Source organism: Aquarana catesbeiana, linkage group LG01, assembly GCF_042186555.1.
Source record: "Aquarana catesbeiana isolate 2022-GZ linkage group LG01, ASM4218655v1, whole genome shotgun sequence".
Taxonomy (NCBI): Eukaryota; Metazoa; Chordata; class Amphibia; order Anura; family Ranidae; genus Aquarana; species Aquarana catesbeiana.
The window spans coordinates 592,281,577-592,295,710 of record NC_133324.1 but is presented as its reverse complement, the minus strand read 5'-3'; the positions used below and the strand labels follow the sequence as shown (position 1 = coordinate 592,295,710).

Genomic DNA, 14,134 nt, shown 5'->3' with positions numbered 1-14,134 from the left:
TGAGATATATACACCCCTCACATTCTTTTAAATATTTTATTATATTTTTTCATGTGACAACACTGAAGAAATGACACTTTTCTACAATGTAAAGTAGTGAGTGTACAGCTTGTATAATTGTAAATTTGCTGTCCCCTCAAAATAACTCAACACAGCCATTGATGTCTTAACCGCAGGCAACAAAAAGGAGTACACCTCTTCTAAATTGGGCCCAATTAGCTATTTTTCCTCCCCAGTGTCATGTGACTCCTTAGTGTTACAAGGTCTCAGGTGTGAATGGGGAGCAGGTGTGTGTTAAATTTGGTAAGGCTACGCGAACATGTCAACAATATAAAAAAGGGGTTTGTTAAGCATAGCCTATCCAGGCATTATAGAGTGGTTCACAATCGAGACCCCACATCTTTGAAGCTTTGTGGTATAGATAGGGTACTCCCCCACTGGAGGGGGGGAATCTCACTAAAGGTATTTCACAAAATGAAACCAAATGGATTTATTTGCTCAATACAATGAATCCTAAGGGGTTGAACATAGAGTTGGACCTCAATTGTTTTTTAACTGGTGATTGTATTATGTGGTTTAGAGCTTGTTAATTTGTTTTTATTGTTGTCCGTTTTATTTTATTTTCAATTTTATTTTCACTTTCTATTTTCATTTTCATTGTATTTATTTTTATTTTTACTTTTCTTCTATTTTTATTTTCATTATTTTCATGTTTAACTATAAATATTTTTGTATTTTATTTTATTTTTTTATTTCATTTTTTATTTTCATTTTTATTTTATTTTCAATTTTTATTTTATTTCCATTTTATGTTAATTTTTTTGCATTTATTTTCTGTTTCAATATGTTAATTGAATTTTTGGATAAACAAGAGATTCATAAACAAGCTCGTTAATCGCCCATGCAGGGGCTAGAATTGTGTAAAAATTACCAATGATCAATATCGTTCACAATTATCCTATGACATAGTGAAAATAGGGGACGGTAGCAAAAAATGAATACTGCATAAAATGCCATATCCCCAAAATCGTTGCCGAAGGGGAGGCTCTTCTCCAGCAACCCCCCTTCATATGAGGCAATGGCAGGAACCAGGATAGTGAGAAACCAGAAAAAAGCGAGAAGAGTGAAAAGGCAGAGAGAAAGGGTCATAGATAGGAGTAGGGGAAAGGGAAGGGAAGAACTCGGACTCGGGAGCCCCACAGAAGGGAATCAGACAAGGCGCAAACAGGATGCTTGGAGTGTGGGGAACTCATAAGAGATCCATGGTTCCCAAATTTTGAGAAATTTGGTGTGTGAGTCATTCACAATACTGGACATTCGTTCCTGAAGCAACATAGCAATCATATGTGTCCTCACCCCTTGGAAAGCGATACTTTGGGTCTTCCAGGCTTGAGCTATAGTCCGTTTAGCCGCTATAAAGAGGTAAGTGGCCAGCTTCTGCTGTGGCGCAAATAAGCCAGGTATTGGACAATGTAATAGGTCCAACTTAGCATCCCTACGGACCGTTAGATGGGAAAGGGTCTGCAGTAAGCCTAAAACTCTAGACCAGAACCCCACCAGTCTTGGGCAAGACCACCAGGTATGTATGACATCCCCCCGCTGTCCACAGTTGCAGAAACATCTATCAGTACTTCCTGGGAAAGCATGAGCTGTGCAGGCCGGGACCCAGTACCAGTGGGGTTCAGTGAGCGGTTGTCCGTCCTGACTCTGGCGTCCACTCTGTATGTCATGCCTGCGTGACGGTGGGCGGGGGCCTGCTTGTTATGCCAGGAGCATTTAAAACACTTTTTTTTTCATTGACAGCTAGTCCTCTGGCTGGTACATATCCTGTGCATTTTGCACTCGACATTCCTTGCTTCTATTCTCATGTCAGCAGTATTAGGTAACCATTACTGTTATTACCACACTTATTTTATATGTGGTTTTGGATCCCGGGGTCTCACATTCCCTAGGGATTTTTGCTGCCTCACACATTAGTTGCATTTACCATCTGGTTAGGGCCCCCTTTTTGTTGACAGTCCACATTAGGGACGAGCTTCGAGTTCGAGTCGAACTCATGTTCGACTCGAACATGGGCTGTTCGCAAGTTCGCCGAACAGGGAACAATTTGGGGTGTTCGCGGCAAATTCGAATGCCGCGGAACACCCTTTAAAAGTCTATGGGAGAAATCAAAAGTGCTAATTTTAAAGGCTTATATGCATGGTATTGTCATAAAAAGTGTTTGGGGACTTGGGTCTGCCCCAGGGGACATGTATCAATGCAAAAAAAAGTTTTAAAAATGGCCATTTTTTCAGGAGCAGTGATTTTAATAATGCTTAAAGTGAAACAATAAAAGTATAATATCCCTTTAAATTTCGTACCTGGGGGGTGTCTATAGTATGCCTGTAAAGGGGCGCATGTTTCCCGTGTTTAGAACAGTCTGACAGCAAAATGACATTTCAAAGGAAAAAAAGTCATTTAAAACTACTCGCGGCTATTAATGCATTGCCGGTCCAACAATACACATAGAAGTTCATTGATAAAAACGGCATGGGAATTCCCCACAGAGGAACCCAGAACCAAAATTAAAAAAAAAAAAAGAATAATGTGGGGGTCCCCCTAAATTCCATACCAGGCCCTTCAGGTCTGGTATGGATATTAAGGGGAACCCCGGCCAAAATTTACAAAAAAAAAATGACGTGGGGGTCCCCCAAAATTCCATACCAGGCCCTTCAGGTCTGGTATGGATATTAAGGGGAACCCCGCGCCAAAATTTAAAAAAAACAGCGTGGGGTCCCCCCAAAAATCCATAAAGAGGGGGGATGAGAGAGCAGCCCCCCCCCTGAACCGTACCAGGCCACATGCCCTCAACATTGGGAGGGTGCTTTGGGGTAGCCCCCCAAAACACCTTGTCCCCATGTTGATGAGGACAAGGGCCTCATCCCCACAACCCTGGCCGGTGGTTGTGGGGGTCTGCGGGTGGGGGGCTTATTGGAATCTGGAAGCCCCCTTTAACAAGGGGACCGCCAGATCCCGGCCCTCCCCCTTGTGTGAAATGGTAAGGGGGTACAAAAGTACCCCTACCATTTCACTAAAAAACTGTCAAAAATGTTAAAAATGACAAGAGACAGTTTTTGACAATTCCTTTATTTAAATGCTTCTTCTTTCTTCTATTTTCTATCTTCCTTCATCTTCTTCTGGTTCTTCCTCTGGTGTTCTCGTCCAGCATCTCCTCCGCGGCGTCTTCTTCCCTTCTTCTCCGGGCTGCTCCGCATCCATGGTGGCATGGAGGGAGGCTCCCGCTGTGTGACGCTTCTTCTCTCGGTTCTTAAATGTTATTTTCAAGTTTTCACTGCCTACATGCTTGAAATTTTTTGTATTGTTGGATTTATTTTGCACTTAATTTTTTATGCACAGTATTTGCACTTTATTGTATTGATCCAGGCCTGTCAGCGCTTTTACCGATTTTGCGGTTTGCGGTTTTACTGATTTATTCTGAGGTCAGAAGGTGACAATTTGTCTAGCGATGGCTTGCATATTAAACACTTTATTTTTTTTACTTTTTTTCATAACCTTAAGCTGATCCCATGGTATGAGCGTTGAGTGCTTCCAATTTCTTCCTTTGGCCAAATGTTTATTTTATTTATAGTTATTTGTGTTCCTGTTTTCATTTTCATTCTTGTTATTTTTAGTTTTCAATTTTTGATTAATTTTGTTTCATCTTTGCTTGTTATCATTTTTTGCATTTAGATTTATTTTATTTATTTTCATTATTATTTTTATGTATTTTATTTTTATTATTTTTTCATATTTATTTATTTTTCATATTTACTTTTATCTTTACGTTTACATTTATTTTGATTTTATTTTGATTTTTTCTTTGTTTTCTTGGCTCCCCTTTATTTTCCTGCTCTACTTTTTTCTTTTCCTTCTTCTTTCCTCCCCCCTCCCTTTTTTTTTCCTCTTCCCTCTTTTTTCTTCTTTTTCCCTTTTTCTCTGCTCCACCGTTTCTAATTTCCCCCTTTTTTTCCTTTGTCTTTTTCCTTTTTGCCCCTGTTTCCTGTCTGTTGTGCTTCATAAATGCTTCCCTTTTCTTTTGTCTTTCTTTCCTTTTCTCTCCCTTGATGCTTTTCTCTTTCTATTTTTCTCTCTTGTTTTCTCCCCATTTCCCCTTTCCTTTTTTCTCCTTCTATTTTTGTCTTATTCATCTCACATCTTTCTCCCGCTTTTGTATCACTCTTCTTTGTTTTTCTCGCCTTTCCCAGCCTGGCTCCTTCACGCTTGCACTATCTTCTGCACTGTTTGTTACCTAATGCAGTGCCAGCCGTACGTCACGGGTTTCCATGGCAATGGCGGCCCCACAGATAGACGTCCTTCCGTCACCCCGTTGCTAAGAGCGCCATTTGCATGCCCAGCATATGTGGCATGCCGTGATTGGCGGCCGGAGCTTCCACACAGTAAACCGCTGGGTCCTAGTGGCTGCTTGTTTGTGATCGGTGCATCTGGTTGATGTGCCCGATCTATTACATGTACACTGACGCTTTACATGCGGGCAGTATCCCGCAATATTAGAGGTTGATTACCACAGGCTACTTTAAGTTATTTCGCTGCCTTTAATGTTTTTGACATTTTTGGCGGGATTCTGACATCAGATTGACGTCACAGGGTGGGGGCGGTACCATTCTTTTCAATTTTTGCATGTTCTGATTGGTGGATAATATATTTATATTCTGCTCTGACACTGTTGCACTTTATCACATGCCTGACAAAGGGGCCCTGCGCGGCTCGAAATGTTGCACTCATCTCTGTGAAGTGATCTCTCTCAATAAAAGAAACCTTTGGATGGAAGTGTTTAAAACATGGTGTGCTGGCGAATATGTTCATTTGCTTGATGTTTCCAGGACCCAACTGGTAATCGCTACAGCACCCACTATTTTAAGAGCTATATATTCCAGGAATGTGTGTGAAAGGAATATTGACAAGACTGCAAGTTCAACATGGCACCTCATGGCAAAGAATTATCTGAGGATCTGAAAAAAAGAATTGTTGCTCTACATAAAGATGGCCAAGGCTATATGAAGATTGCCAAGACCCTGAAACTGAGCTGCAGAACGGTGGCCAAGAACATACAGCGGTTTAAAAGGACAGGTTCCACTCAGAACAGGCCTCACCATGGTCGACAAAAGAAGTTGAGTGCACGTGCTCAGCGTCATATCCAGAGGTTGTCTTTGGAAAATAGACGTATGAGTGCTGACAGCATTACTGCAGAGTTTGAAGGGGTGGGGGGGCCAGCCTGTCAGTGCTCAGACCATATCCCGCACATTGCATCAAATTGGTCTGCATGGCTGTCGTCCCAGAAGGAAGCCTCTTCTAAAGATGATGCACAAGAAAGCCCACAGTCTGCTGAAGACAAGTAGACTAAGGACATGGATTACTGGAACCATGTCCTGTGGTCTGATGAGACCAAGATAAACTTATTTGTTTCGGATGGTGTCAAGCGTGTGCGGCGGCAAACAGGTGAGGAGTACAAAGACAAGTGTGTCTTGCCTACAGTCCAGCATGGTGGTGGGAGTGTCATGGTCTGGGGCTGCACTGGGGAGCTACAGTTCACTGAGGAAACCATGAATGCCAACATGTACTGTGACATACTGAAGCAGAGCATGATCCCCTCCCTCCAGAGACTGGGCCGCAGGGGCAGTATTCCAACATGATAAGGACCCCAAACACACCCCCAAGACGACAACTGCCTTGCTAAAGAAGCTGAGGGTAAAGGTGATGGACTGGCCAAGCATGTCTCCAGACCTAAACCCTATTGAGCATCTGTGGGGCATCCTTAAAGGGAAGGTGGAGGAGTGCAAGGTCTTTAACATCCCCAGCTCCGTGATGTCATCATGGAGGAGTGGAAGAGGACTCCAGTGGCAACCTGTGAGGCTCTGGTAAACTCCATGCTCAAGAGGGTTAAGGCAGTGCTGGAAAATAATGGTGGCCACACAAAATATTGACACTGGGCCCAATTTGGACATTTTTACTTAGGGGTGTACTCACTTTTGTTGCCAGCGGTTTAGACATTAAATGGCTGTGTGTTGATTTATTTTGAGGGGACAGCAAATTTACACTGTTATACAAGCTGTAGACTCACTACTTTACATTGTAGCAAAGTGTCATTTCTTCAGTGTTGTCACATGAAAAGATATAATAAAATATTTACAAAAATGTGAGGGGTGTACTCATTTTTGTGAGATACTGTATATAACAACACTCATAAATCCATACAAATACCCTCAGTTCAGACATGGAAACAAGTTGTTTGCATTCCTCACTATATACACAAAAATAAATAAATAGTTCCTTAGATTCAACTGGCACAATGCCCAGACAATGCTCTGATAGTGATGCCCATTTAGAAAACTTGAAAAAGGTCAGTTCACTAAATCTTAACGCATGAGCAGTTGTGTTACTATAGGCTCAATTCAAAAAGTTATTACACCAAGATAAGGATTCTTATTTTTTTTAAAGTGACAGCTATATTAAGTCTGATGTGATTTGAAAATGACAGCTAAAGCCTTATGAACTGAATTCATATATCTAACTTTCACAATAAATTATTACAATAATCTTTCAGATCCTTGATTATACTGTGGCTGTTTCCAGGATTACATACTGAGTATACATGGTAAAATAGCGCAAGCTATTGAAACGTGCATATAGGTGGCACTTCTGGATAATAAAAGAAAGGTGCACAGATATGGTTACATGTTCTACATGTTGGTACAAGATTTAATTTTGTCCAGCAAATCTATTTAAGACTTCAGAGATTGTGAAAAAAACAACTATCTGGTACAGCAAATGGAACACCTTGAACTTTTACGGAGAGACAATCCTGATGTCTCCTGCATAATAATTTAGGACATGAAAGTGGTCAAAATATTATAAGAGTTTTCTTTTGGATAATCCTATTTTTACAAGGTTATGAAATAAAAAAAGGCTTGAGTTTGACATCAATCAAATGACCTTGTAATTTACAGATCAGTAGCACTCCTATGCACAAGTGTGGCAGCCTATGTGGTATCACACACAAACATAGGTGTTAATTTGTCTTTATATCCATAGATGGATTAAAAATCTGTAATTTCAGCATGGACCTGCTAAATTTTGATGAGCGTGTAGCTGTCTGCTGTTGAAGGAACATGTTGTAAAACTTTTGTCAATCAGTGGCTGGATTCAACTGCAGCTGCTAATCAATGTATGCTGACAGTGGTACATCCTGCTCTCAGAATACAATGTCCCTGGGGTGGTGGTTGTGGGGGGGGGGATCTGTTTGTTCCTTTCTTTTTTCTTCATTCAGTCCAATGGCCAACAATGTATGACCAGCTTTAGTCTTCAAGGCCTCGTTCACACAGGGTTTATGAATTGGTACCCTGTGTGGAGGCCATGCATCCCTGTGCAAGCAGTCCCATAGCTGGCAATTGGGACTCAGCGGATGCATCTCTCTCCCTTACCTGCACGCATGTCACATTAAGAGCAGCCACTGAGTCCCTGTTGACAGATATGGGAATGCCTGTGCATGCTTGTGTGGGTATACATGGCCTTCACATGGGGTACAGATGCATATGTCCCATGTAAAATGCTTGCATATAACTCTGGCTGCTATTCTCACCAAAGTTCCAGCAATGTCTGGGACACAGCAAGTTACAAAATATATGAAAATGTCTAATAGTATGTATATGTTCCCACCAATAGGATCCCCCATACTACATTTTGGGTAAGCTGACCAGCATCTAGTTATTCAATTTAGTAGAAATGAAATCAGACCTGTTAGAGCTACAAACCAATGCCTCTAAAATGTGTATCAGAATAACCCACTCAATGTATAAATTTTTAGAGAGAATAAGACTTGAAAGTAATGTAATAACTGAGGCCACAGAGTCGGGAACTAGGGGGACTGCTAAAATAATGTTACTGTAAATTGAGCAATGAACCATGTCCTTTGTTCAATAAAATCCTTGAAATTATGAATTCATGTTAAAAAATTACCAGGAAAAGACTGGAACACTTTTTACCTACTCCAGGTAATAAAAGAACAGACAGTGAAGGCTGCTTGGGATGACATAACAGATACAGTGATTTGGTTTGTAGACCAGGAACAAACTGCAGCACAGTGGGTGGTATTGGAATATCTGACTATTTCAAATAGTGTAGAAGATGCTCAAGAAAACCAAGCAAATGGCAAAATGTAATTTCCTGCATTGGGATAGCCCTGCTACAGAAACAGTTGTGGAAAACTATGTTCCCAATTTTGCATGTAGTTAAAGGTTTAGTTTAACAGTAATTAAGCTTCCAGGCCGCTTTGTAAAGTTCTGCCTACCCTAATAATATAAAGGCACGTCTACCCAATAGGTATTCTTTTTATAACCATAATTTGTTCCACATTTTTACAAGTTTGTCTCATTATAGGTACTTAACCTCCCTGGCAGTATGATTATTTCAGATTTTTGCGTCTCAAAGCGGTATAATTATTTTGCATAGAAATTTGGCGTTTTATATTATAGGTCTGTAATTCTTAGCAATAACACACTTAGATCTGTCCACCAAGATATCCCGGGTATGATGAAGTTTGAAACACAAAATCATAAATTATAATATAATAAATAAATATAAATAATTAAAAAAAAAATAATATAATAATAATAAAATACATTTCCCCACGATTCACTATCGCTCAATTCTGCAAGTGTTCTAATTTACTATCGCTTTTTTCTAGCTGGTCTAAAGCCACTTTTGACATAAAGGGACACTTTTTGGTTGCTATGGACAATCTCAAGTTTCCAGGCAGAAAGAACAGTATATATCATATAAAACTGCAGGGCATGGGCCAAAACATTGGGGACAAAAGGGATGTGAAATGATTTCATACAGTACTGTAATCTGTAAGATTACAGTACTGTATGTGTTATGATTTTTACAGTTTTTGAATTTGCTGCCAGGCTCCGCCCCCGTGCATTGCGACGCTCGCAAGGAACGGAGCCTGGCACAGAGAGGCTTCGGGCAGAGGACGGAGCCCGCAGACACTGCGGGGGGACATTGCAGGATCCTGGGGACAAGGTAAGTAACCTGCACCAGGATCCTGAGATGTAATCCCGAGTGTGGCTCGGGGTTACTGCTAATGGTGCTGAAATTGAACCCCGAGCCACACTCGAGAATACTGTCAGGGAGGCTACGGGAAGAAAAAAAAGACTATGGTTTAGGCAAAAAACCAAAACACGTATGCATGGCATATCTGCAATACATGCACATTTCCCTATGCTTTATCCTTCTAAAAATGCTACAAATACAGAAAAAATACCCGTTAATCTTGTCATAAAGCCAATGAGCTCCTATCTTTTTGTGAGACCCAGTATTTTACCATCTCTGCTAAACTGAAATCCCAAACAGTGTGGTAGCCCTTGCCTGATTTTTGACTGCAGAATTATCTGCTGGAGAAGTCAGTACCTCTCCATCTCCTTACCTGAAAAGGTACTAATGTAGGGCAAACTGTTGATCTCTCCTCCCAACAGATGCCTTTGCAAAAAATTTACAAGGCTAGTGTGGCCATAACAGGAAGTAATAAAAATAGTTTCTCGTCAGAGAAACAGGGCAAAAGAAAAAAAAAAACAGAATCTAATGCTGGTGGTGTGCTCTACACAGTGAGAGCAATGTTTAGGGGGTCATTTTGGAGAAAACACCAGCTGGAAGGAATTTGCAGGGAAAAAAGGGGGAGAGGGGAGTAGGTGGGAGTGTTTTTCCTGAAGGTGGGAATATGTTGTATTTTTTTTTTTGCTAGGGGAAGGAATTTATGCTGTTGAGCAAATTTATTCTGGTTGAAGGTTTTGCTGGGAGAGGGGGGATTTTTGCTAGTGGGATGGATAAATTCTAGGGAAGAGGTGGATTTTAGCTGGGGAAAAGGGTTTTTGTTGGTGATGGGGTTGAGGAACTTTTGGCTTGTATATTTTCACAACTGCCTACCTGTTGCCCACATATTGTCACAATTGCCTTTTGTAGTCTGAATGTTGTCACAGTTACCAGTTTGTTGTCCACATATTGTCATATTTGTAGATGATTACATATCAAACTTTCGTATCGTGTGATAAAGGTGTATTTTAGGCCAGTAATATGGGCAAAAAGCCCTCCTCAAGACTCTATATCTGAAAGCTGGTTGATATGTTGCTCTGAATGTGTGCTGGTGAATGGTGAGTGAATGGAAACCCCTTGCCTGCACTGCACCCCGTCCTGAAGATATCCAAACGAAGAAGACACATAACGGTGACATGGAAGCTGCCACGGAAGGGTGATGTTAGTGTGTCACCCAGTAACAAAGCGGCACGTGTGGGGAAGCGAAACACGGTAAGACCATTATGGACTGTTCCATAGGAGCTGTTACTGAAGCACATGTTGAAAAACGCAACACGTTAAGACAGTTAAGGGCTGATCCATAGGTGCTGGTTTAGAAACCCATGTTGGGGAGCTACACGCGTTAAGTCGGTGATGGAGTGTTCAATAGGAGCTGTGTCGGAAGAAGGGTGGTATGCACCCTTTAGGCGCAAAGCGGCATATGTTGGAATTCAACATGAATTAATATCACATTTCTGGAGTGCATACATCAGTTTTCATTCCCAACAGTCAGCCAAACTGAGGCCTGGAGGACAGGAGGCCCCCCCCAGGGTGGAATGTAGCCAGTTAAACCTCTATATTTACATGATACTAGAGGCTCCAATCTGTCTATGAGAATTGCTGATTAGCTGATCTGCAAGCAGTCTTCAAAAAGAGGCGGACAATACTGACCCTGAGCTGTCTATGAGAATTCCTGATTAACTGATCTACTTGCGAACTTAGATAATGGATGAGTTGAGATACAGAAGATCGAAGACCCAAGATTTGACCCCAGTCGGATAATGGCGATTCAAGGACAAACACTGCCCCCAGAGGCCAATTATGGCAAGATGGTCAATAATATAACCTGTTGAGGAAACGCCCCAGAGATACTGTGATTCGTTCAAAAATAGAGTTGGGCAGGCAATGGGAAGCGGTTTGGATGAGGTGTGTTTGTGAAAAAGGGTTGTTTGCAAGCAAAGCTCTCTCTTTCAACATCGTGAGATCAGCCGACGAGTCTAGCTATAGGATGTGATAAGTATATTCTTGTATTGTGTTCTGATTGTAAGCTATGTAACATTGTAATACCTTTTAATACTTTGTTAGTTTCCTATTTTCTTGGGAACTAAATGTAACTTGTTTACTAAGCAGAGGTGTTTGCTATATCATTGTGCTTATCAGACTCTTATAGATTAGCAATTATAGGGACAAGACAAATAAATATATACAAATACATATATGCAATACTTATATAGGATATATTATATTGTATATTATTGCAACGATTACATCACAGATAAAGAAAATCTTCCTCATTTTCATTTTGCAATGCCTCGGCAGGTGGGCTTTAATGCAGAGAGGCCGCATATATGTGGCCCTATGCGCGATCCCAGCACAGCCACCGATGTGGACCGGAAAGCTCCCGATCATGTGACTACTGTCCTGGTGGCATTTAGAAGCTTTTAAATGGTGGGAAGGTGGCGGCGGGAAGGGGTTAATTGCATGATTACTATAAATTTTATACATATAAAAGCTGGAGAATGGGGTGTCAAAACAAATAATCTTGACACGGGTGTCAACTACAGTGGCTCATGAATCTAATAAACACATTTCAAATTCCCTAACAGTTTTGAGAGTAAGGCCACCCATCATAATGTCGGACCAGTAAAAGACAGGCCACCTCTGACGCTGTTTGAAGTGTTAACGTTTCCATATTTGAAAGCCCTTTCAAGCTTTCAGATCCTCAAGAAAGAGTCTGATTTAATATGCATTTTAAGGTCCTGCATTTTATTCCTAGAGTGCACTTTAAAGTTAACTTGTGAGTACACCTTACCTTCTAAAGTGCCTTGCATCTATGAAGTGGGCCCTCTAATGCCTTCTCAATTCAGTGCACCTGTTTTTACAAGGCTAGGTGCTTTATTATGCAAATAATGAACACAGCTTTTATGACTGATATCTGGAATGCATCATCCTCTGCACTTGCTGCTTCTTATTGGGTAGTGAAGTGGATGGATGGAAAAAGTGGTTGATAGTTACATAACAGAAAACTGAATTTTAAGGATTCCCAGGTGCTGTGAAGCTAAGGCAAGGGTGTGGGTAGGCACCTAGGGGTGTCTTGCTGTATGAATCTTGAGCTACTTTGGAAAGTAAACCCACAAGTTTATACACATGTTGAAAGGCACATATGCACAAATATGTAAAAGTGTACACTTTGCAATGCCACAACAGCTGGATAGTTAGATATTTCTAAAGAATTTATTACAATATACAGTGGCAGCGTAGGAAGAATTTACAAACAGACTGAATTAACATGGACTGCTTATAAACTGGCCTCTATAAAGAGGATTATCTTTTTAGAACATGGAAGAGCTTGAGTTGAGTTGCTCAACACCTAAGGCTATCACACTATTTTGCTCCTTTCTACCTGCTGTTTCCTTCCAACAGTATATTATCAAGATTTTTTTGTATCCATTGGACAAAAGAGCTAGTTTTTCTACATAGAAGAACATCCAGTAGTTTGTTTTTCTTTACTCCATAAAATGATACCTATTATTTTTGAACAAGCAAATAGTACAGTGTGTATCCACTTTTAAGGGAACATTGCATGTGGTCTATCTGTGAGTATTTTATTTTGTACTACAAACATACAGGTGCATGACTTCCTTTGAATAGTAATGCATGTACTTCATAGATAGTCGTAATTGTGAATGATCCCTTTCCTGACACTTTTTACACCATTTCTGAAAGATGGAAAATGATGCAAGAATAAATTTTGCATTGACTGCCAACACATGAAACCCTAGAGGAAATGCTGTGGAATGTTAAGATAGTACTGGTTGAAATCAAGCCATCAAATATGAATACTAACAACAATGTGGGGCCCATTTCCAAATATATTCCTGTAAAATATTAGCTGGTAAAGTATAATCATGCCCTCGAATTACAAAGCAGTGATTTAGAACGAAATGCATGTAAATGTAATCTATTCCATTGCACGGAATGCTTAATGGAGTCCCTGAGATGTAAAATGTATTAACTTGAAGAATTTTAAAATGTTCATTAACATTTATCTTTGATTACCTAAATGCTGTCCCCTCATCAGCCTTCCTCCTGGAAAGTACACTGTAATACCCACTTCAATATGAGGAAAATATGACATAAATTCTTGTTTTGTACTGCTGTGAGAGTCAATTGCATCCTGCATATCCAAGTTGTAAATAAAAAAACATTAATTAAAAAAATTAAAAAGCAGAACTTGATGTTATCATTACCACAATTAAGCAGCTTGATGGTGTGAAGACACATCCTTTGTAGACAAGTTTATTCTGTATTTTACCCTTCAATGTTATTGTACGGCTCACTTTGGAGGGCTAAGCCATGCACTAACAAATCACATATTACATACTTGAAAGTTCACCAAGTAGTAAAAATTCTTGAATTTAAATCTGCTGCAAAAACTACCAAAACTATGCTTAAAAATACTACCGAATCAATGTAAATGTACTTTGCAGATATAAATAACAAATTCATTTTGAATTAAATTGGATGCAAGACAATAGAAAATATACAGTAGATACAGGACACTGTAAATAGGCAGCTTACATTAAGAACTGTTTCTAATTCACTTGTCTGTATTATATTAATCACTTGCCGACCAGCCTCCGTCATTATACTGCGGCAGGTCGGCACGTTCCCGCCAGCCGTCATAGCTATATGTCCGCTCCTTTAAGCGGGATAGCAGGCGTGCACACGCTGCACTGTGGGGGTGCTGATGCTCATGACCGGCAGTCGCAATGACCACCGGCCATGAGCGATCGCGGGCATGAGGGGCAGAACATGGATATGTGTGTGTGTAAACACACAAATCCCTGTTCTGTTCTGAGAGGAAATGCAGATTGTGATCCTAGCTAATAGCTAGGAACAACGATCTGTCTTCTCCTATAGTCAGTCCACTTCCCCTACAGTTAGAACACACAGTCAGGGAACACAGTTAACCCCTTGATCGCCCCCTAGTGTTAACCCCTTCCCT

The 14,134-nt window shown here is 40.5% G+C and overlaps 1 protein-coding gene across 7 annotated transcripts in view; it reads right to left on the bottom strand.

The window, feature by feature from the left end:
- Nucleotides 1–14,134, bottom strand: part of PSD3 (pleckstrin and Sec7 domain containing 3) — an 864,447-nt gene that overhangs the window by 102,612 nt on the left and 747,701 nt on the right. The gene's annotated exons all lie outside the window — the stretch shown is intronic.